Source organism: Poecilia formosa, unplaced genomic scaffold, assembly GCF_000485575.1.
Source record: "Poecilia formosa unplaced genomic scaffold, Poecilia_formosa-5.1.2 Scaffold151, whole genome shotgun sequence".
Classification (NCBI taxonomy): domain Eukaryota; kingdom Metazoa; phylum Chordata; class Actinopteri; order Cyprinodontiformes; family Poeciliidae; genus Poecilia; species Poecilia formosa.
In genome coordinates this window covers 354,776-379,206 of record NW_006800090.1, presented here as the reverse complement: position 1 = coordinate 379,206, position 24,431 = coordinate 354,776, and the positions used below count along the sequence as shown (strand labels likewise).

The 24,431-nt window shown below is 38.2% G+C and overlaps 1 protein-coding gene across 16 annotated transcripts in view; it reads right to left on the bottom strand.

Moving 5' to 3' along the window:
* The window catches only part of LOC103146054 (receptor-type tyrosine-protein phosphatase F), a 238,871-nt gene that overhangs the window by 188,122 nt on the left and 26,318 nt on the right, over window positions 1-24,431 (bottom strand). For 15 of the 16 annotated variants that reach the window (XM_016677236.1, XM_016677243.1, XM_016677239.1 and 12 more), the window contains exon 2: window positions 12,103-12,245. The exons of the other annotated variant lie outside the window; for it this stretch is intronic. The gene's annotated coding sequence lies outside the window, so the exon portion shown is untranslated. The remainder of the gene's footprint in view (window positions 1-12,102; window positions 12,246-24,431) is intronic. 16 annotated transcript variants of the gene reach the window in all.

Sequence of the window (24,431 nt, the reverse complement as noted above, 5' to 3'; positions counted from 1 at the left end):
TCCAATTTAACTTCATTTCTAAGAGCCATACCTTCCAATGTTCATCTGTGAGATTTCTGGTGTTTGGCACACAAGCTGGACGGAGTTTACAGCATTGGCCTCTTTCGTCATAAAATACGACTTAATGTCTTAAAGGAGGCAGCTTGTACTGACAAAGATCTTAGCGTAAGTGCTCCAGGGAGAGGGTGCAATTTTATAAATGTCCAAAAATCTTTGCTTTTACCTCTGGAAGGTTTTTTTTTTTTTTTTGCCAAGCAATCAAGTATTAAAGTGCAAGGGAAAAGTCGAGGAGAAAGTCAAACAACAACAAAAATCCTTTAGTTGTACATATTCTTAAAAAACACACAAATTATTAGAGGTAATGATACACAAACTAACTTTTAGTCATTTTTGAAGATTTCAAAAAGTGTGTGAGCAGTTTGAAAGATTAAATAACAACCCCAAAAAGTGTTGCCTTTGTGACGTCAAAGCTTTGTAGGACCTCTGAGACGCTCGCAGTTGAATCAACAGACAAAATGTTCATGTGGGAAAAGGGATCAGACAGCAGCGCAAAACAGAGATAAAAAGGACAACAGCATTTTCTTTTATTCTACATCCAAAGCAAAAGATGTAAAACCATGTATTTATACTTTATACTTTTGTTTCCCTTTAACTTTAGCTAAACGTGGATTAATTAATCTCACAAATAACACAAAGTTCACAACAACTATTTAAAACACTTTTAACCTGTAGCTCAAAAACAAAAGGAAAAAATGTGTCATAAGACCCAATTGGCTTCCACTTACAATGGCTTGATAAAGAATTCATACTCCTTGAACATTATCACATTTCGCTGCAACTCTGGTTGTGTAGATGAATCTCTTACCCCGAGTGCTTTAAAAGCCTCTAAAAGGGTTTTAGCTCCAACTCCAACCAGATTTACGGAGCGCACGATTCATGCCGTCAACAGATGTTCCCACCTGAGCTGTGGATTTCTTCCGCTCCTCCACAGCAAACTTGGGCATCTTGACAGCCTTGCCTAGTCTAATTTAGGCATGCAACCAGGTTTTGTTAAGACTGTTGCCATGTCGCTTAAAAATGTTAGATAATCAAAGGTTGGGATGTAATTTTTTAAGCCAAGCTTTTGCCCCTCCGGCCTAATCTGTCTGCTGTGTTCGTTGGTCTTCATAAATGCTATTTGATCAATAATGATCTACAGGAAACATCTGAGGCCTTCAGAGAACAGATGCATTTATAAAAATTAAATCACCCACAAGTAGAGTCTAATTCAGGGGTGGCCAAGTCCAGTCCTCGAGAGCCACCATCCTGCAAGTTTTAGAAGTATCCTTACTCCAACAGACCGGGATCAGCTCTACAGAGGCCTGATAACGAGCCATTCATTTGATTCAGGTGTGTTGAAGCAGGGATGCATCTGAAAGTTGCAGGATGGTCTCGAGGACTGGACTTGGCCACCCCTGGTCTAATTAGAAGACTGTTGAATGTGGTTTGCTGCAATGTACCTCACATTAGGGGATCTTAGTAAAATTGGGCTGAATTTAAATTCAAAGCATAGCTTTTAGACTTATATTCCACTTCCACTTCATTCTTTTTTAGTAGTAGGTGATATTCTGTCACATTGAATTGATAGTAAATGGCTCCAACGCAAATTTAAAAAATAATTTAAGAGGAATTAGTCATAAAAGGTGTAACCCTAACCCCATAACATTTTAGAGGCTTCCTGGAGGTCTAGATCACATACTTTTACTATTTTATTTGACAGCTCTTTGTTCATTAAGAGGTTTCCCATCATGGTGCTCATAATAGGTCTGGCAAATGGAGCTGCATTCCTAGAGGTACCGAGTTCCTTTAAGGCTCCCAACTGTCTGACACACCAGCGTGGTATAAAGTGGGCCACCATGTTGGTCACACTGAAGGACCCTCCTCCTCCTGCCTGAAATCAAATATTTCAGCAAGAAGGTCAAATCCGTGCAGAAAGTCACGCGCCGTACCTCGCTCCCCAGTAAACACAGCTTGCCATCACGGCCTCAGATCAGAGAGGTGCAGGGTGGTTTAAGGTTTGCCTGCTGTACGGGTTACAGAAGAGACTTTTCCATGTTCTGATCTCTTAACTGATCCCATTTTCCTTTTCCCTGCCATCTCCTGATGCACTATGCCCGAATCGAACTTCAAGAGTTGTTTCCCAGCAGAAAGATCGTCAGATTCTTTGGATCTCCATCCGGAGTTTCACTACACCTCTGACAACAGTGATACACAAAGGGCTTCTCTTTGTCACCGTGACAAAGACCCAGATTTCACTTGTCTTGTCGATGTGACCTTTGTTGCTGAGCTTAAAACACCTGACGGCGCGGATGCTTCCTCATTTGACTTTTAAATTTCATCTGTGCGTAGGGATCTATAGCAAGATTTGCATTTTTAACATGCTCTTTACATATAAATCACATCCAACATATGAAATGCAATCGGTTTTTTCCAGCTGTTAATACGATCAGACGGGATGAAAGGTTCTACATGAGCAGAGTGTGACTTCCAGCGATAATGTTAGTAAAAATCTGCATATTTTTAAAGATTTATTTAATACTAGAAAACTAGCATTTCAAGAATTAGTAAGTCAAATAGAACAGAGTATTAATAGAAATATTAAAACTGAATTAACATTTCTATTTGGGTTTTTTTTTGTGATAAACTGGTAATTTATTTTTTTCCAACAGTAGTGATAGAGGTTAATGGCATCCCTGTGGAAAAGGCCTTGAATTAAATTAATCTTCTTTTGAATATTGTAATTTTAGAGTGAAAATTTTAGAAAAAATGTATTTTTAATTAGTGTATATTTATGAAGTTGGGAAAAATACCTGTTAAACACTTAGTTCATAATAAAAATCACTGGTGAGAACTCACAAAAATCCCAATTTATTTTTTATTCATACCCAACTTTTGTAAGGTGATCAAAGCATGCAGGAACATTAAATTAATTTTATTTTTCTGGGGGTGTAAATTAGACATGACTGAATGAGAACCAACGTTTATCCATCTACCACAAAATAGAGCGCAGGATGATGAGAGCTGTAATTAAAATTAGCACCCTAAACTCACTGTTAGAGAACTGAAGCAGAGTGACCAGGTCCCCATAGCAACTATTAGTTGTATTTCATCCTACTATCACATAAACATGTGGAGTTTAATATAATAGTGACATAGCCACGGGCCACGGGCTTTGGTCAGAACCAACAATGTTTGATTGCCTTGTTGTAAATAAAAGGACGAATAAGTGGAGAAGTCCTTCATGTTCACTGTTAAATACAGCAGAGTATCTGTCATGTTGTGAGTCTGTTTTACTACCAGAGTTCCCAGAAATGTTACAAAAAGAGCATAATGTCACAATCTCTTAAAAATAATTTATATAAACATTTAGTGAAAAAATTTAGCTCTTCTGCCTCGTCCCTGTGATTCTACTGCCATCTGAAAAAAAAAGACCTTTCGGTCAGAAACAACCAATCAGAGCCAGGAGGAGTGTCTTAGTGCACCTTCCTCTCTTGCTCTCTGCTACGTTATGACCGGTTCACCCCAACGGAGTCCATCATGAATACTTAGGCTGGTTAGTCCTGACCATTCTCCACCATCAGCACATTGAGCAGTGTATACACAAGTGTGATTGACAGGACTCATACACATGCTGTGTTTTTTTTACAAATATGTAGATGTCGCTCCATTCAGTGGTCTCTGAAACGTATACTATCCCCTGAATATTGTGTCCAAACACTGTGTGATGTTGCAGACGTTGATATTGTGGTGATGGCTGTGATTTGATTTATGTACTTCTAACAAAAAATAACTTCAATGTTTAAAAAGAAAGGGTATGAGAGAAATGTGACATATTCAGGTCGTCAGTAAATTTGCAGAGTTTGAGTTCTCCTTGACATAAAAGAGGAATGAACTCAGACGGGCAAATTTTAAAAGCGGCAATAATAAAAAAAAAAAAAAAAAATTCATACAGACTGAATTCATTTTGGATTTACCGTTACACTACACAGGTGTTTCTGCATGTTTCGCCTACCTTGTGCATTCGAACGGAAATAAAATCCTCTTAGGGGACAAATAAGCATTCAGAAAAATCCTCATACAAATTTTCCTGAGGAGCAAATTTGTCACCAGATGGCTAGGACTAGTGGGCGGACAAGCTACCGTGCACCTAAATATGTTCACTGCTGAATTAAACCATCCCCTGTCCCTTAGGTGACTATGAAAATTAGTCTACATGTCAAAAGCCTAAACTAAATTGCCAATTTAAATCAAGTAGCTACACACTAACCAACAAGCCAGGGAGCAAAGTTAGTCCCTGAGGCAAAATATGACTAAAATTTCCAGCAGCAACTGAGTTTGCCATGTCACGTCTTAACAATTAGATCCGACAAGGGCTCTACATCTTCCACAAGCCAGACAGCTGAGATTTATTAACAAATTTAGAAAGTTGTTTGATTGTACATTTTCTCAGCAATGCTTTTAGCTCATGTTTTTTCTTATCTGAGCTAATGGAGCTAATTAACTGTACAAATCGCAAGAGTTATCGTGGGGGTTTTTGTCTTTTTTTTTTTTTTTGAGCGAACAACAATAGCATCCATTAGCAAACACAGCAGTAAAATACAATCAATACAAATGATTGGCTCAGTGAGGGTCGGGATTTAAAAGGAAACAAAGAACCCGTCTTAAGGGAAAATCCTTTGAACTCTTTGATATGTGAAGCGAATATTTCCTGTTAACTCCACTTCAAACCCTTTATTCATAATTCATGTCAAATGGAGAGTACGATGTAATTTCCAGCAGAAAAGGCTAAATGACATCAGTTTTCCACGGAGCCCTCTTCCCCCCCCATCACCACAAACCACCACCAACAGTTAAGATGAAAGTAATCAGAGCAGACAAGAAATTACAAAAACATGCTGTGACCTTTCATGTATGAAGGGGAAAGGCTCTGTATACATTTACAAAATGTGAGAAGACAGTAAAAAAAATTCCCATCACAGAAATTGGAGTGTGACTAATGGGTTGTGAAAGAGCTGGTCTGTAACCTGAACTCCAAAATAATCTTGCTCAAGTCTCCATGGCCAGCAGTGGGGGAGCTGACAAGGGGAATGGAGGGACCACCTGCACATCCTGCAGAGCCAGGCCTGTACTGGCACCACCATTTGTTACGCTCCAGATTCCCATTACTTCAGAGCCAGGCTGGCTGGGAAATCTATCTCCTGGTGTCACATTTGTCAAACCTCTATGCAAACGGCAAAAGGTGCGAAGAAGACTGAAGGATCACACCCATAAGGATGTCCATGAAGGAATAACATGTTCCCCTGTTGCAAGAGGGTAAAGTTCACTAAGACTTAGAATACCAACAAAAAGGGATTTTTTTTTTTCTGTAATTCAATTAAAAAAGTGAATCTTGTATATTTTGTAGCTTCACTCCACAAAGCCATCGACACCCTGCATGAGTGTGGGTGAGCCAGAAGAGGTAATTGTTAATTAAATTGGCTGCTAACTGAGAGCAGCAGCCAAGCAATTTAATAGAAAGTTGAGAGGAAGGAAAACCTGTGAAAGAAAATAGTACTAAAGCAACAGCAGAGATGAGAGGATTGTGACGTAAAGCGTATTTAAGAATTTGGTGCAGATTTACAATGTGTGGATTGTTAGATAGATTGGTGGATAAGACAAAGAGATGGATGGCTGGACAGACGGATAGAGTCAATCAAACTGCAGTTACTTTGTCTAAGTCTGGTATGAATGTGGTATCAAACTCTGATGTTCGGGTCAATAAAACAAAACAAACGCATGAGTGTGGAACTACAGGGAGAAATGACTTGTGGGTGTTAAAATCTGATGCTACTTCTTTGTCTGCTTAACAACAACTTGAATCCATCGATGTTGCATTACTCTCTTGGATTTTAATGATCATTTCCTTTCAGCAAATTCTCTTCATGAATCCAGAATTTTTCAAAAAAATTCATTTCTTTCTTTTCCCTTCATTACTAACTAACTGAGCAACCCCATTATTTGACATTACTCCACTTTTATTAACATTTTGTGAAGAAGAAAGCTGAGCTGGTCTTCTGACATTTTCATGTCGTTTCCTTCAGCAGTTCTTAGGGTTTACCTCCCTTGTAGACAAGGGAGATAAACAGGTTTTTCAAAGAGTTTAGATCATTTGACAGTGCGGTGCGAAAACAAACCGCACCAGCTGAAAATGTAACAGATGTCGTCGTTTTGGTGCCCAATAAAACCAAGTCTTCCAAACTATCAGGCCTGAAAACATACTTAGTTACTCCAATGAATTAAAGTGTAATAAATGCTTTTCTGTACTGTATTTTCTAAACACATCCAGGGCTGGAAAATATTGAAAAAAATAGAATAAAATAAATCACAATGTGTATGAACTGTGTAGTACAAATACTACATGTATAATAAAAAGTCAATCCAAAAAAATGTCAGAAATCCAAAGTCCAAGTATGAATCTGGTTCCAAAAGCCATTTTGTTACACACACACACACATATTTTATATATATATATATGCATATATATATGCACACAGTATATATACAGAGAGAGAGAGATCAGTCTGCAATGTTGTAAAATGAGCAAAACTTGAAAATCGTTCTGATAGGCCATGCATCATGATGAAAACGATGCAGCTCCCCCAGCCTCTGTGGGTTTTATGCAGAATCTAGGTGGCTTTGTTTTGCGCAACAAAAGACGTTAACTGGGAGACAAAAAGACCACCTCCCAAAAGGCATGAAAAAAAGCCCAGAGTTAATTGAAAGTTCTTTCAATATTAAAAAAAAGGAAGATCAAGTGACAGTAGGGAGAGAAAGGAAAAAAAAAAAAAAAGCCGCTTTCAAACCCAGATCAGATCCACGGAGCATCTGGGAGCGGGAGCACCGACATCATGAACCAGGAAAATGTCTGTCAGGAGCTGAAACAGACCTTGAAGAGCGTAGAAATTCTATTAGCTGCAACAATGTACGAGCCTCGGTGGGATTTCATAAGAGACGCGACGGAAAGAACAACGAATGTGATAGAAATTAATTTAACTGTAATGATAATCAAATTTGTATGACATTTTTCCATTGAAAGCTTAAACAAGGACCTGGTTTATAACCAAACCGCCATGATATTAACCATATCAAATATCCCAGTAGTAGGACGGGAGTTCATCTGGGAGGCAGGAATACAAACTGCTTAGTTTTGCTTGCTGAACATGTGCAGCTAAAATGGAAGTTCTGAGAAAAGGAAAGAAAGAAAGTTAGTCATATGATGTATTTCTACAGCTTTCCTTTACAGCTCCTAATTAGTTGAGACATTTTGCTTAGTGGCTTGGCATTTTCGCCACAGGGGGCTGAAACAGTAGATTGTATTGGACATGCAAGCAGGAGGGCACAACCTAAAAGGCTGAGTCAGGAGTCCACATCCTTTCCCCGACTGAAACTGTGTAAAACATCGCCTAACAACCCGCAACATATCAGAAATCCAGGCGAAATGTGAATTTAATGTCACGCTATTTTAGGCAAGGTGAGGAAAATCGGTGTTAACTTAACAGCATATGGACAAGAGAAATGTGCAGAAACAAGCGTTTTTAATATTTTATCTCCTTTTTTTTCCTCTTTTTTACATCACCCCGCCATCACAAGACTCATTCATCAGTGGCAAAGGCCTAAATAGAGATGTTTCATTAGCCCGTTGCTGAGACAAACACATTTGATGGATTAAACAGTCAAATATAACAAGATGCTTGAACTGCTGTCCTGGTTGTTAAGGGAGATCAAAGTGGGGCCTGAGGGTTTGGTAAGTGTGGGGAGCGGGATTGGTTCGACAGAGCTCCAAAAGAACAAGTGCTGGACCAGGAAGATATGACATCAGACGTGAGCGCTGCATTCCCTTAGGCCTGTTCTTTCAAAACCATCAGCCGTGTCTGCACCAAACGAGCTGCAAGGAGAGGAAGGCGCAAACATTCCTGAGGAGAGTGGCTTTAATCGAACAATGAGGAGAAACCCAATCCGGTAGTGTTGCGTGGTCTTACAGTGGCTGGCTGACGATAGAGAAATCTGTTCATTTAGTCTGCACATTTTCTGCTTAGTGTGAAAAATGTTGCATGTTATATGCAAATTAAGACTCCTACATAAGACTAGCAGTTACTGTCACTTTTATCAAAATATATATGCGTTACTAAAATCACAATGTGAAACAGTAGTTTCACTAAAAACCCTGCATTAAAGCTGCAGTATGTAACTTTTATCAAAATATGAAATTAAAAATATTTTGATAAATATTATTTAAAAAAAAAGTATGTTTTTACATATTTGCAAAATTATCATTATGACATGATAGTATCATTTAAGACAAATTATCTGTCAAAAAAAATACAATTCCTCTTGCCTTCTACAGCTGAAAACAAAACCACACAGCTCAATCAGAGACAACCATCAGAGCCAGGAGGAGGGTCTTCGCGCTGTCAATCACTCTTGTGTACATGCTCTCTGCTACGCTGCAGCTGCTTCTCCACAACATATCCTCCCACAAATGCTAAGACTAGTTAGCATGACCACCATAAATGTTTTTTCTTTAATTGTAAGTTGTTTTCCTGCCATTAGCACATTTTGCAGCGCATACATGAGATTTACTGACAGCACTAAGACTTTCCTCCTGGTTCTGATTCGCTGTTTTTGGTCAGAAGCAGTAAATTTCTTCAAACGGCAATAGCAGCTCAGGGAGAGAATAGAGGAGCTCAATATTTTCACAGATTATCTGTTCCGTATTACACTGTCATGACATAATACAAATATTAGTGACAGTTTTAACAAATTTGGGAAAAACTTTCTTTGTAAAAGTTACATACTGCACCACTATACCTTTACGTATTTTATTTTGAAACAGACTCCTCTATCAAAATTCAAAGCAGTGAAGAGCTTAAAGTGTAACTAAACCCCAAATCAACTTTTTTTTGGAAGATGAACTGTATAAATTGGTCTTTACGGGTGCTATGTTTATGTTTCTGTCCTAATTATGACATCTGGCCTAAAAGCGTTTGTGTTGCTCTCTTTGGGTTGAATGGTTGCTACTGCAGTCAGATTTCCCAACTGGCTACAACCAGCACCGTTATTAGCCATTCTGGTGCCCTAAGCACAAATGGTTTGTCATTCTTGAAGCAGGGCAGATTTAACAGATGTAGCAGTTGAACAAGTGATAATATCTCATGGTCTTTATTGCTTTTGTATTTAACATTTTTCATATTTTTCATTTGTTCAAAGGATTATACGGTCGCAGTGAAATCTAGGTGTAAAACTATGCTTTGCCATGTTATTACAAACGTAGCTTGTCTCATTCAGAAAGGCGCTTCTCAAAAACAGGGCAGATACTAATAGGAAAAAACACTGCATCAGCCCATCCAGGCTGAGGTTTTTAATTTTTCTGAATGCCACCTTGCACTGAGTTTAGTTCTATTCCTGTTATGATTCTGTTTGGTAGATTACCTAGCAGTGTTATGTATATAAAAATTGAAAGTTTGATTTAAACACTACATCTTAGTAAGATAGAACAAATACATAAAATTAAGCAAGTATTACAATAATTTAAGGGTTTTTCCCTTTATATTTCTTCCTCAAAGTCGATGGTTTCCCCTTTTATTTCCAGTTTTTAATCATGTGTTAGAAGGTTTTGAAGGTGAGTTTAGTAGTTCCAGCAGTCTCCGTAGAGGTTTTCTCTGCTCGATGCCAATGATCTGACCTTTCTTAAACAGGCTAACATCTTTTCCATGATCACAGGATGTGTGTTTTGACATGGCTGTTGAAGAAATGAGAATCTCTTCATTGCATCGGTTGGGTTAAATAATTTGTTGCCAGCTGAAAGATGTCTATCCATGCAGTAATTATCCAGTAGGAGGCTCAGTCCTATTTACTTAGTTAAATCAAAGTGGCGACACTTTTTTTGACCAGGCAGTGTATTTGTGCAAGAAAAAAAAGGAACAATTATTTACAATAATATAGAAACTAGTGCAAAGGATAGCAGGAGTGTGAAGTGCCTTTATATCTCAGTAAACATATAATTTTTCAAACTAAGAAATCTAAATCTCAATAGTTTAGGACTGTATTCAAAAAGAGCAAACACCTATTTGACCCTTTATATCATCGTCTTACTTTTAAAACAGGAATGATGTTGACATTCTTTGTCCACTTTTTTTTCTTTTCTTTAGTGTAGTTTTCCCAAAATACTCATCTTGGGTAAAAGAACATCTTGTTCGGTAATCTTCTGCCAGCTCGTAAAAATTGTTGCAAAATTTCACTCTATTACAAACCCTTCAGGAAAATCTTTGTCCAAAAGAATCATTTTAGGAAAAAGAGCAACTTTGGGATATTGCACCAATTCTGCTGCAGGGAGGGAGAAAATGAGGCCTACTGCATGACGTAAAGATAAGTATATGACTGCTGAAAATATAAAGGCTTTTACTTGGTAGAAATTGCAACAGCCCTAACTGCAGTATGTTAAGGAGGTGCAGCAGTCTGACAGCTGACAAAGACGCAAAACTGAATGAGACAGGGAAAAAGAAAGCATTCTGTTGCTTATGTAATGAAGTGTAATATTGTAATATTATAACGCTAAATGCATATAAATAAACCTGGCTTTATTATTACCGAAATTTGCGCTCATGGGCACACTAGCAATATTAAATTAACTCGTGTTGTGACTAATAAAAATTCATTCAGTACATCTTAGAGGTCACAGCTCAGCTCTAGGAATGTAGTCAAACCTGAGTTGGGCACATCTTCAACCAAACTGGACAAACAGTGGGATTTGCTACCTGCTACTAGAAATTAAACCAGACAATGCATTCCTCTGCATTTTTGGCACAAAGGGGTATAACTCACACAGAGAGACTTGTATGGGGTATGATGACAGATTCAGTAAATATCAGACGAGATACTATACACAATATTTGGCTCATAAAAACAGCAGATTTTAGAAATAATTTTTAGATCCCAAAAGGTTTCACAAAATGTATTCTGAATAATATATAATCAGTGAGAATAAGTCAGTTCAGCTCTGAATTATTAATACAGCATATTTAAGTTTTGTAAACATTACCATCTTCAGCAGCTAATGGTTAGCTGCTAATGGTACGGACAAATGGTTTCAACAGTGCTTTAAAAATCAGTTTTCTGTTTTTCACGATGAACCCATCTACAGTCCAAACAAATGTGCACACGATGTTACAAGCACCAAAGTTATATTGAAACTGCACTTGGGTACTCTTATTTTGAAGAACAACAAAAGGTCTATTACATCATATTTATCAAGACTTCATTTGATCATTTCAAAATGTAAGCTAAACAAGAAAAGTGTGAGAAGATTGTGTGGCATAAGGTCTTGGAATATTAAAATGCCAAACTATTTCTTGTGGAAGTATTACGAGTCTAAAAAAATCTAAAACTCAAGCGCTTTATGGAGTCTTTTATTTTGAAGTTAGATGGGAAATAGTTCTTGAGGTGCCAACACAATATCATGCATCTTTTTTTGTGCATACCACTGACCTGCTCATGTCTAATCAATACTGAGCAGAGAATCTATAAAATACACTTTGGTTTTTTTGTGAAGTCACAAAAAAGGACAATTTTCAGTTATTTTTTAACGTTGGGACCACTTTAGAAATAAATGAGCATAGAAATCACAACAGATTAGTCAAACTGGAGCAAAATGATTCTACATCTATTACAGAATCTTCAAAACAAAGTTTGTGATCTGTCAAACCTTTGCTTTATTGGTGAAAAAGATTTAGACTCTCCTCAAAAATGTAAATATGAACTCAAAATAGTGCCGTCTCGTCTCATGAGACACATTGTTATGTATGCTTTTATCACTATGGAAAACTAGGTTTATCTTGTCCTATTCTCTTTTAGCAGAAACACCTCCACTAAATATGTTACAAAAACATAAGCTGTAGAGGAAACATCAGCTGTGAATTTGGCGGCGATGAGTTAACTTGACCTTCTAAACATTTTCTGTAATGTGCTTAAATCCACAAAGGAATGCATGAACATATGTCTGAGAAAAAAAAATATATTACCACCGACCTTTTGCAAAGTGTGACCAATCCATTCAACTTCCTCTTGAAAAACAAGACTGGAGTGGAGAGAATTAGCATCTGCTGTATCCCACCCTCTTGTTATATGTGCGGACCACTCGGAGGACATATGATATCACACACGCTCCGTTTCTGAGAGACACAAACAAGGGAGGCAAGAAAAGAGAGGAAGTCGTGAGAGAGGGGAGGAGACGGAGGCTTTTGTCCCCACATTTCTCACGGTTGGCATCGGAAACAGTCAGATGCCGTCAATCAAAAGTGAAGCCTAGAGAATGGGCTGGCCTATTTGTCTAATGAAAAGGTCAAAGGGTGGGATAAGCAAAGCAGAGCATTGCTCAGACTGCCACGAGGGACCACCAAAGGGACCATATAATGTTTTAGTTTAAGCTGAGCGAAGAATTATTTTTGATTACACATAGTGACACCCGCTTTCGTGTAATGATCTGTGCTTTCATCTGGCCACTCAGTGCCATTACTTTGCCTGATTGCTGCCTTTTGTCATGCATATGTGCACTTGTAAGCGATTAGAAAGGCAGACAAAGGCAGAGAAATTTATGTTCCCCTGGAGTGTTGTACCTGGGGAAATCAAGGTTCTCTAATCCACCACATCAAATTACAGAAACAATGTTTCTCTTTTCCGACACAGTGAAGAAATCAGCTTAGTGGAGACGGTTGAGTATAACCGCTTTACCTGCAATCCTAACTATAGTTACAAACATCGCACAGATGTCTTTTGTTCCTACTTTTTCTTTTTGTGGTCACACTTCCATATGACGGATCAAAGAAAATTTATTCTTAAAGATGAATTGAGTAAATACAAAACCGTTTTCAAGTGATCTTTTTATTTATTGGAAGGGAAAGCCTGTCCAACCCAACCTGTCTGTATTTGACCAAATAAATGGTGATGCTACCATCAAGTGTTTGCAAAAATTTCTTTGGGCAAATTTGAGCTGATCCTTTGCAGAACTGTTCAAATTTGGCCACACTGGAGTGTTTCCAAACAATGTCTTTAAGGTCATGCCGCAGCTTCTCAATAGCATTTAAGTACAGACTTTGTCTTGGAACTGCCCCATGAATGCCTTTTTTTTTTTGCTCCTAGTCTTTTCTTTCTTATATATGAATTATGACCCCTAACATGTGAGGCCTTTGGCGCGTTAAGATCTCCTAGATGAGTTGTGAGTGCACTCTTGGAGTAACTTTGGTCGGCCAGTCATTCCTGGGATGGTTCGTTACTGCTGCATGTTCTTTTCACCCCCATTTGTGGATAACGGCTCTCACTGTGATTCAAACCTTGGAAAGACTAAGCAAGCCAATTCCAGACTGACTACGTTCACTTATCCTGCAAGTTCTTTAAACTGGGGCATAAGGTGGTGCTGTTTTAGTTTATTCAATGTACTTCTGGTTGTTGGACTGGTTCTTTTTAAGTAATTTCTTTCTTTCTAGGGATTAGGTTTGGGTGTGGCTGTGGTGTGGCTGTAGCTAAACAGAAGCCAGTGTTCGTGACTAAGAGTTAAATCATTATTCAACAAGACGAGCATCATTACAACTTAGGGCAAAAGTTTTTTTGTGTGACAATTTTAAGTTACTGGTGACTTTAATGCAACAAAGAAGACCAAGACTATATATGTTATATGTGAAATAAAGCGAAGACCCACCAAGCTTATTTTTTACATTTCTTGTGTTTTATTGGAAGGTGTTACAGGCATTTGACACTACTTATGGTCTTTTTATATTAATTGCCAGAGGATTATAAATTATTTATGTAGAATATTACTTCTACTTGCAACAGTTCACTAAGAGACTGCTCTTAAATGCATAGACAGAAAAGCTTGGCTAGTTCAACTTTAAGTGAAGGAAAAAATAAAGACTTGTCAGAAAAAAGGAAAATAGACTGTGGTTGGGCAAAATTTGCAGATAAAATAAGTCAAACGAAGTTTATGAAATCTGTTTCAGTCCATTCTTCAGATTGATTTTCTTAACTCCAAATTTCTTTGTAAAATAAATAGATTATGAGGGATTACAAAAGAGGCAGAAAAAGGTCAAGTTTTCCAGCGTTGGGAATTGTAAGAAAGAATAAGGATGACAAGCCAGAAAACAACAAATATACCAGCTAACTTGTACATAAATCCTTGGTCTTTTTTTTTTTTTACGTTTTCAATGTCTGATAATATATTTTCTTCAAAACAATGTGGCTATGGGGTGCAGTGGTGGCGCAGGGGCAAAGCACGGCCCATGTATTGAGACCTTTGTCCTCGTGGCGGTGGTTGCAGGTTTGATTCCCGGCCTGGCGACATTTGCCGCATGTCTTCCTCTCTGTCATTACCCACTTTCCTGTCGAACTACGTTCAAATAAAGACCACTAGAACAAACAAAACCTTAATAAAAGAAAAACAGTGTGGCTATAACACACTGAAATGGTAAAATAAATAATACATTTCACTACTATCAAAAACTGGCTGGAGTTTAAACAAAAAACCAAACTACTCCTATAGAAATATGCCTTTAATCAATAATTCTCAACAGAAGCAAGGCGATAGGCTATTGTAGATTTTGTTGCTTTGTGTGCCAATTAAAATATTCCTTTATGTAAAAATCAAGAAAAAAAAAAACTTTGCTCACTTTTGGTAAAGTGATAGGATGAGTGGAGGACACAAACAGTCATGTAATTCAGTGCAGTGAAAACAATGCAAAATGTGAATTTTGGATGATATGTCCCCTTTAACTTCTGCTGACATCAGACCAGAAAACCTTCTCCCACTATGTCCCCTACGCAGAATGTTAAAAACTGCCAGCGGTTCAAATGACTTCCGACTTCTTGCCATTCATAAAAGCTCAATTTGTGGAGATCGCAGCAAATGGTGTTCATGTCAACATTACCCTCTCAACCCGAGCTGTGGATCCCCGGAGCTCCTCCCCAGGTTTGCAAGGCAATCACAGTTGAATAAGAAACATCAGAGGAAATTCTTTCTATCGTCTTCCTATTGATGAAAAATAGACTTGCAGCTGTAAATCACTGCAGTAGAACCATGCATTTTGGAGAGCCCTAACCTTCATAGAAATAAAATCTGCCACGTTGATTTCAGCAGATGAAACCAAATCACCTGCCACTGCTCTCTGTTTATAGTGGCTGCAGCCATTTACTCTGGTAAAACGTATATGTTACTTGAAGTGACCATGTCAGATTCCTGTCATAAAATGCTGCAGAAAGCGTCTGGGGGGTAATTCACATATGACACCAAAATATTCAGCTGCCAGTGGATAAACAGAATGCTGCCCATGTGTGAAAATGGCTTTAGGAAAAAGAAAGTGGCTTGCGTCACTTTCTGTATTTGTGTAAATGCATGATGTGGAGTCAACAACTTTGTATTCTGACACAAAACCTTTTTTTTTATTTATTAATTTTTTTTAAATATATATATAAACCTAGAGAAGTAATTCTAAATAGATAAGTAGGTGTTTCTGGGTAAACCAAATTAAACAAAGGGTAAAATTTCAGCAGTCAGATTCAAAATCAAACGGGAAAGTCCCGTAGTCTGCTTCAGCCACTGCTGGCGCCTCGGCTTCCATCACTAAAGAGATGCTGGGTAATTGAAGGCTAAGTGGTTGAAATGAATCAGATGACTGGCCTTATAGTAAAAGGCAGAAGTTACTCAAAAGTATGAGACTCTAAAATTGCTTGAGATTTCAGGAAGGTCAATAAAGAGGAAATTGAATGACTCAAGTATGACAATTACAATTTGGTTTTCCTCAACCAGTTTAATCTGATGCTCTCTTGGCTATACTTTGTGAAAAAGCCTTGGAATGTTAAAAGGGTATACTGAAAAAAAAAAAAAAACATTTATGAGAAAGATTGAAGACAATCATCGCGCCAGACGTTTCTTTGGTTGGAAAGTAACTGCAGCATAGTGAAAGTAAAAAACGTATCTGCACTCAAAAGCTCTTAGTTCGGATCATAGTTGGATTCAGAAATATGATGGTTGCATGAATGTAGAAATTCAGAGGTTACAGTTACCGAGCCTTTAAAAATGACTGGCATTCCCAGCTTGCATTGCTGTGAGTTACACCTCTGGATGCACAGAACTGGAACCTTCAGCCGTTTCTCATTCATTCTCAGATTTGGGCACCATTTAGGATTTGAGCCAATCCATATTTGTCTTCAAATGTCCTCAAGGTTCTGATATTATACTCCAAAAACTCTAAGACATAAGAAATAACAAGATGTGCTGCAGGGTCTGCTTATAGACACAGCTGTTCTGAATTAAATAGAAAATTGGGAACTGTATATAAACATATGTTCCTATGACTGCATTTGTAAAATGAAAATAGCGAAATTTGATTCTTATTTCCACAGTAACAACTTGCACACAAAAGTCAGCAAAATCCAATTTCTCAATGCAGTACCGTATTTTTCGGAATATAAACTGCTACTTTTTTCCCCAAGTTTTGAACCATGCGGTCACCCTAACCCTTCAACCACCAGGGGGCTCTTTAGCAGGAAGTGAATCATTGGAAGTCAAAATTGGAAATGAAAAGAAAGTGCTGATTTTCATTTAGAACAAGCACATGCTAGCAGTAGACATGACGGAGAAATATTTTCAAACTCAGAGCCCCTCATCATGGAAACCACACGAAGAAGTTCATATGATGCCCATTTTAAGTTGAAGGCTGTAAAGATCGATAGCCAGTGTACGTAAGCTCGGCATGAACGAATCCATGGTTCGGCGTTGGAGACGCAGGGCTGCGTCCTTAATAGCAGATGTATTGAGGACGCAGCCGTCTGCCCTCTGCTGCGTCTTTGTGGAAAACCGAGCGCGCCGGAGATATCAGCGGCTTATAGCCTGGTGCGGCTTTTATATGTACATTTACAGCTTTATTTTTTTATTTGTGGGTGTGGCTTATAGTGAGGTGAGCTAAAATACGGTATTTGTCACAACAATGAGACCTTGAAAGTCCTCCAAAAACACAAAGTATAATTCATTCAGCCTTCCTATTATCTGCTCTCAACTTATGAGTGTGACCTACAGGTTCTTGCGTTTAATAAACGAGGATCTATAAGTTTCCGTCTTGTCAAGCTAAAAATCGGTTTTTAGCTCAACACTTCTCGAAGATACTTGCACTTCTAGGTGCATCTCTGATTTTCACCAACTGTGGGCGTTCTTTACTAAAGATGTGACTCATTTTATCACCTACTATGCAACACGGATGCATTAATGGATGTGTTCTGCATTGCAATGTTTGATTTAATTCATCTTCAAGGCCTTAGGAAAACATTCAAATCTAGTACTTTTCAAACAACTCATGAAGACCAAAAATAAGTCCAAGGTTTAAGCAGCTATGATTATAGTAACTTGGCCACTCTGCAGAAAAACAGATGATTGAACTTCCCCTGATTGCTCCACTGCCTGAGTAAATTTTCATAAAATGAAGAATGGAGAGAGGGAGGTGGAAAAAAAAAAACTAATTTCCATAAGACTATAAATAGAACCAACAGAACATGTACTAGGTTTGCATAACCCCCGTTTTCTTTACAAAACTCATAAAGGCCGACTTCTGCAGGTAGAGGAACTTCCACGTGCCGCGCGTGCAACCTTATTTGGCGTCACAATTGATTACAACATCTGTGCGGTGACTAATGCCGTTGCCATAGCGACACCTGTGATTGATGGCTTTGTTAAGAGGAATAGTTACACATCATTAAACTTTTGTAATAGTGCATGGCAGTCATCTCAATAACTGGGGACAAAGCAATTACCAAGTCATTAAAAAGGGAATAGACTAATACAACACAGTGCACACTATTATGAGTGACATGCCTCCAGATCAGGCTGTGTGACGGTTTTTCTAACATAAAAACCATATCTTTCTGTTCCCACCCAGGGTCACATTAAGGTAGATTTAGACTGAGCTTAAATATATCCTCACATTAGGCATCCGATTTAAAGTTATTCTGTATCTCATGAGTGGGGAAGAAAGGTACAGTCATTGCCTCATCCTGTATCGCTTCATTTTACATCACAGATGCTCTAATAGAGTCAACTTGAATTTAAATTTCCATCGGGACTACATTCGGTTGCATCTTGATGATAATTTGATGTCTAAATCAAGAAACTTTGTTCAAAGGAAAACCATGCCGCTCTGTACCAGTAAGCCAGAGGCAGTGCAAAGCAGTGCTGGCAATGATTGAGAGAACTCGAAATTCAAATGAGAGAGCGAGAGGAGATGGAGCGAAACAGATGTGCTGTTGTTTCGGAGAGGGTAGCATGGTGCACACGGTAAGCACACGCAACACACACCGCGGCACACACAAAGCTATATACACGTGCATACACAGGAGCGCCACTCAATCATCCCAGTTGAGGGCCAATCCATCTATTGCTGGTTGACTGAGATCCAATCACCATTCCCAACAGGGCCACAATGAAAGAACGGCAGACAGCCTGTGAAGAAGCCCACTCTCTCACAGCAGATTGATGGGACAAATCTTGGGGCAGTTCATGAGGCATTCCATATCAAGACAAACATACTGATAAAAACATTAAAAAAAACAGGCTTCTGACCTCACCTCGCTACTTATGCTTTGCAAACAAAGTATTTAAACAGTTTAACCATAAGAAGCTTATCGAAATGCATCAGATATTTTATGTTTCGCTTCTCCCCAGTGCTTAGCACAAACCTGAGTGTTTCCTGGTGATAAAACATCAAATCCAGAATATTCTCGAACACCCACACAACTTTAAATGTGCCTTAAAAAAAGAAAGACGAGTGAAAAAGTCTGGGAACAATCTGTTAAAAGATAAGCAAAGGTTTAAAATGTGGTTTCATTTGAAAGAGACCAATCAGGGTTTTATCAAAGAAAATAACTGAGTATATTTGTGTGTTATACACATCTACACTGTTATTTGTTTGGGTTTTGCACGTTCCTTAAATAGCACCTTCAACGGACCAAGTTTTCTTCCCTCAGTAGCAACATCCACATCAAACAGTGTAGTGCCTGATGAAATGCTTTAGTATGGTGAGGTCATTAAAAAAAAAAAACATTTCTTTAAGACTAATTCTGATGGACAGATGTCTTGATGGATAAAATTCTCACGACAGAAGCTGAAGTAATGTTTCAGCTTAGACAAACTTATCAGACCACATCATTTTTGACTTGCCAGATTAATACATTCATGAACTAATCAGCTGGATTACACCGGCTGTTTTATTGAGCAAGATGGAACCCGTAGGGGAAAGACCTCAGGAAAATCCCAACGTGTTACTATAACTGGCCCTGAATTATTTAAAATGCGCTATTTTTAAACACCAAGATTTTAATTGCGCCTTGCTGCAAATTTTGTAGTTATGACTCGCCCACATTACTTAACCAAAAGCATTTCTGTAAGTCTAATCAACAGCAAGATGGGAAAATACAGAGAATGGCTATTCTTACACATCCGTGTTGCCAGTGCATTAATGACTCCTAATGTGGGAGTGCGAGAAAGCTGCTAAGCAGACAAATATACGAGGTGCTGCTGGCTCAGCTTACAGTATACAGCCTGTGTTTGCTGTCATTTTCCTTCAAAAATTCAACCAGATACATCTGCTGCACGCACTAATTGCTGGCACATGGTGCAGCAATCTCTGGCTTTAATTTTGCTTTTGGTTACAAAGTGAAACAAAAGCCACACAGTTTTTCTTTGTGTCAAATTTGATTAACGGCGCGATGTTAAATCTGCTCACAGAAACACTGACAAACTGAGGTGGCACACGGTGAGGCTGTCAGAACAAATTTCAATATTCAAATTTGAGCCTACTGCGAAAAATGTCTTCGAAATTAAACCATCTCACGAAACTCATTAGATCGCTTGTGTTTTTTCGTGAACATGAGAGTCCCAATCCGCTCTACCGCGATCTGGCAGCCATTTCTGACAAGTGATGGGAAACTTCAATTCCCATGTGTGACAGGCAAAGATTAGAAGAAAAAATGCAAACCCTTGAAGAAAATGAACACTGAAAGGCAAGTTTATTAAATGGTGTCCATTAGGAAAAGACTAAACAGGGAGGGTGTCTAACTTTCATCAGAATTCCCACATATATTTATGTAAAAACTCTAAGGTACTCCACAATCAAATTCCCTGAGTTTGCTTTCTTTACATTCATTTTCACGATAAAAAAAATAAGATTCAACTATTAATGTATCGTTATTTATAGTAGGCCTTATGTTTGGAACCTGGACAGCTAGAAACAGCAAGGATGGAAGGAAAGAAACAAAGAAAGACAAAAAAGAAGGGAAACAAGAAAAAATGTTGGACACAAGAACATAAAAAAGATAAAATGATGGAAGAAAGGCAACAAAAAAGGGAAAGGTGGAAGAATATGAGGAAAGACAAGCAGTGGAAAAATAAAAGCAAAACAAGGATAAGAAAAAAACAAGGAAGGGAGGTACAAAAGAGGAAATGATGCAAAGAAGAAAACAAAGCAGAGCAGGGGGGAAAGAAATTAAGGACAAAGAAAGAAGAATAGATGAAAACAATAGAGAAAAAGAAACAAATGAAAACAGGAAGAAGAAAAAAAAAAAGAAGTGAAAGAAAGACCAAAGGTGAAAAGAAACAATTATGGAGAGAATGAGAAAAAGAAAAAGAAAACACAAGGAAGAAAGGATATGAGGGACAAGAAAGTAAAAGAGAAAGGAACAACATACTGAAGGACAGGAGGAAGAAAAAGTCTGGAAATGTGAGTACCTTCTTTATACTTATTTAACTTTATTTATACTCATCCAGACCAGGAAAATACAGCCTTCAAAAGGAGACCCTCAACATGTAAAATCTAACATAATCAACAACTTGTTCCAAGGACATATCATCTACAAGAAGTGCAAATTATGGCATAAACTTCATTAGCAAAACATTTATGAACAGAATATGATAAATGACCTGTACAGTGCAGCTTAAGATCCCATCTTCCTTTTTCATTTGCCTTCCTATAAGGTCCTATGTTTCAGTAATTAAGCTTATTAAATTTCTGCATAAATTCAATTACTGCCTCAATGGCTGACAAACAGTGATTGATATAATGCTTGATGCAATCTTATGAGCAGCTTGAACAAAAGATTCCCTTCTCCTTGAACTCACTGGTGTTTCAGGCTTGAGAGAAAATGGAGGTTAAGGCTGAGAGAGGATTTTCAGGCAGCAGCAGCAGCAGCAGCAACAAGCATCATGCCAAGCAGCTCTTTTGATCAGGATGGAGGTAAGTTATAAATGACAGCCAAAAAAGCATTTGCTTTGGCAATGCGTGCGTTCCAACAACAAAGTGAGCTTCCATCAGACAGTATTTGTGTAATTTGAGATAATGCTCGAATCACATTAATTTGGAAACATCTCAAAAGACTAAATTTGCTCTACAGTCTTGTTGAGTTTTATGAGAATCTACGTGCAGAATTTGTTGGTACTCTTCCAGAAGATACAAAAACAACCAACTCTGAAATTACTTTAACCCGTAGTTCAGTAGCATATCTAAAACAATCCAAAGAAAATAAATGCAGCTTGGAAAGCTCAAATACCTAAATGCAATGGTTCTTGACATGCTACTCGTTGGTTTGCAAAGCAGCCAATCCAGACACAGATTTAAGGAAGACTGAACTTTTTAGCTGCGTGCAAAGATGTTTTCCCACTGTGTAAATTAATACACGTTAAGGCATTTTTGGTGTTTGAGTTACTAATATAAGCAGCTGTAAGTATTCTGAGAGAAACTCTGGCCCATTGTATGCTGAGCATAATGGTATCGTTTAATGTTTAACCCATATTTAACAAATCAGAATCTGTTTTATTGATATAACCAAACAAATAATCATGGAACAAAACAAATATGACGGTCATCTTGTTCAGAAGTATTTCTTAGAGCAATCACTGTACAGGGCAATCAGCTGGTGACCAGAAACAACCGATTTGTTTGCTTTATCAACCCTGACAGGCGATAAGCCCATTGGAAACAAAAATCCACTCATTTTTCATTTGCAGTACACCTTAGTTACCATGTCACACTGACAACACTCTTCGGTGTGGACACATTTACTAAGTTTTGAAAACGAAGTTAGATTATGGACAAAAAGGCATAAGACATTACCAAAACAGCAAACTATTTTCTAAAACGTAGGCAGTGAGAAAGAGAGCAACAATTTCAGCTGAGAACAGGAAGGCTGTGCGGACCACAGAAAACGGTTTTACCTTTTTGAGATTTTAACCTTAAAATATTCTGGAGCATGCTGGGTGTAGAAATCTCAGAGTTAAGCTGAGGGAATACACCCCGAAACTGCTGTTTTAGTAATGCTAGCCATGCTAATTATGATAATATCAGGTGAAAAAAAAAAACTGTTCAAAATGTAAACTCTGTAATCACTTTGTCTTTGTTTGCAATAAGTTAAACTCTGTTTTAGAGTACCTGATCCCTGCGGCATCCATTGTGACGTTGCCTCTATTATTAATGTTAAAGAGTCACCGCCCAAGGCAGGGAGGCTAGGAAAGATTTACTTTAATGCTGTTCTCATCAGAATCCCTAATTAAAAGTCTCTTAATAGGGTAACAACAACTCAATCCATACCATTTCAGCACATTTTTGCAAAAATAATTCATTTATTTCCACCATTTTACTTGTCAACTCTTTGACTTAGCAAAGGCCTTCATGTATACCTCTGCTTTTATCTGAATCATTTTTCAGGAGTTATAAAGCAGTTTCGAGGAGCTCTAAGTGCAACAACAACAATGTCTGTAACTAGCTGTCGATATTTAGAAAGAAAAGGACTAAACAGGTGATTTAAAGCAAGCAAAAGAAAGCCCAGAACACTGACAAAATATTAAGACCATAAAGTTTATCTGGCCAACTGGCCTCGGGTGAGAGGACAATAGTTATTGTCATACCCTGCCAGTGGGTCTAATCCTTATAATGAAGATTAATAACATCTACAGAGGCTGGGATACTATATTATTTGCCCCACTCCTCAGGCAAAACTGCCATTTACTGTACCTTTCCTGGCTTCCCAGACTGGCAGTGGCAATATAACTCCCCATTTTCCCTGGCTGTTTATTGACATGTGCTGGAGGATCCAATCTTGTGCTTACACGCTCACTGCCCCTACTGTGTGTCAGCCTCAGACACAAACATCTCGTAGGCCTGTTAAACAGCACAGTCAAATGGCAGACGTACTGTTGCTCTTGATAATGCGAGGCAGCACGTTCCCACATTAGAGTGGTGCACCAGAGGGAAGCGGGGCCTCAGGATAGGCTCCCCCGCTGAGCTCCGGTCCTGCGGCTGCAGCGCCGCTCTTTAGGATTCAACAAGAACCCTGAAGAGTCGGTTGGCGCCTTTGCTTAATGTTGGTAAAAATCTTAATGTGTTCTAGAAAAACAAAACAAGAAAAACAAAACAAAAAGGGAGTACAAAAGATGATAATAAATTTAATCTAATAGGAAATGAATAAAACCACCGACTGTCCACTGCTTCTTCTAGATACTTTTTCTTCTGTGTATTTTATATCTTTTTTATTTTTATTTTTGGCATGTAGAACATTTGCAAACTTTCATAACCGTCTTGCCCCGATTTACCTACAACACCTACAACCTGTTCTTTTGTTTGCCAGTTGCAAGTTAAACCAGTCACGGATAACATAAGAATTACTACCTTAGCACTATTTTGGTTCCTCTTTGCTGCCAAGACATGGGCGCGGCTAGACCTCCGGAGATGTTGGCGGCACATCCTTTAGATTGGTGGTACCCAGATATTAGCGACACAAAAAATTAATTTTTTCCCCGCTAAACATATATGTAAATAATGTATATGCATAAAATAATTTAAATAAAAAAATGTATAGATTTTAAATAAAAAAGGAGTAAGCAAATCATAAAGGCATTTGAGCTATTAACAGAACAGCATACAATTTTCATATATTATTTTGGGTATTATTCTGGATTTTTTTGGTTAAGAATCTTTTTTGTGTATTCTCAACAACAAGAACCAGATACAAGTCACTCTATGGTCAAACATGCTTGCTGTATTAAGAAATGTTTAAAGAAACGGTCACAACTGGCTTCTGAGCCACACCTCAGGCTCCTTCTGCTTCAGATTCAGTAGGTTGTGAGGTGCGACATCCACGGATCGAACATGCTTGTAAAGCACATCTCACGGATTCTCGATGGTTTGAGCTCTTGGGTATTTGGAGGTCAAGTCAACAACTCAAACTCACCGCTGTGCTCCTTAAGCCATCTATAAACCATCTATAAGTTACCTAAATCAGGTAATTATTTCTGTGTGCTGAATACCAGAATCAGAGAATCAGCCATTGTTGTC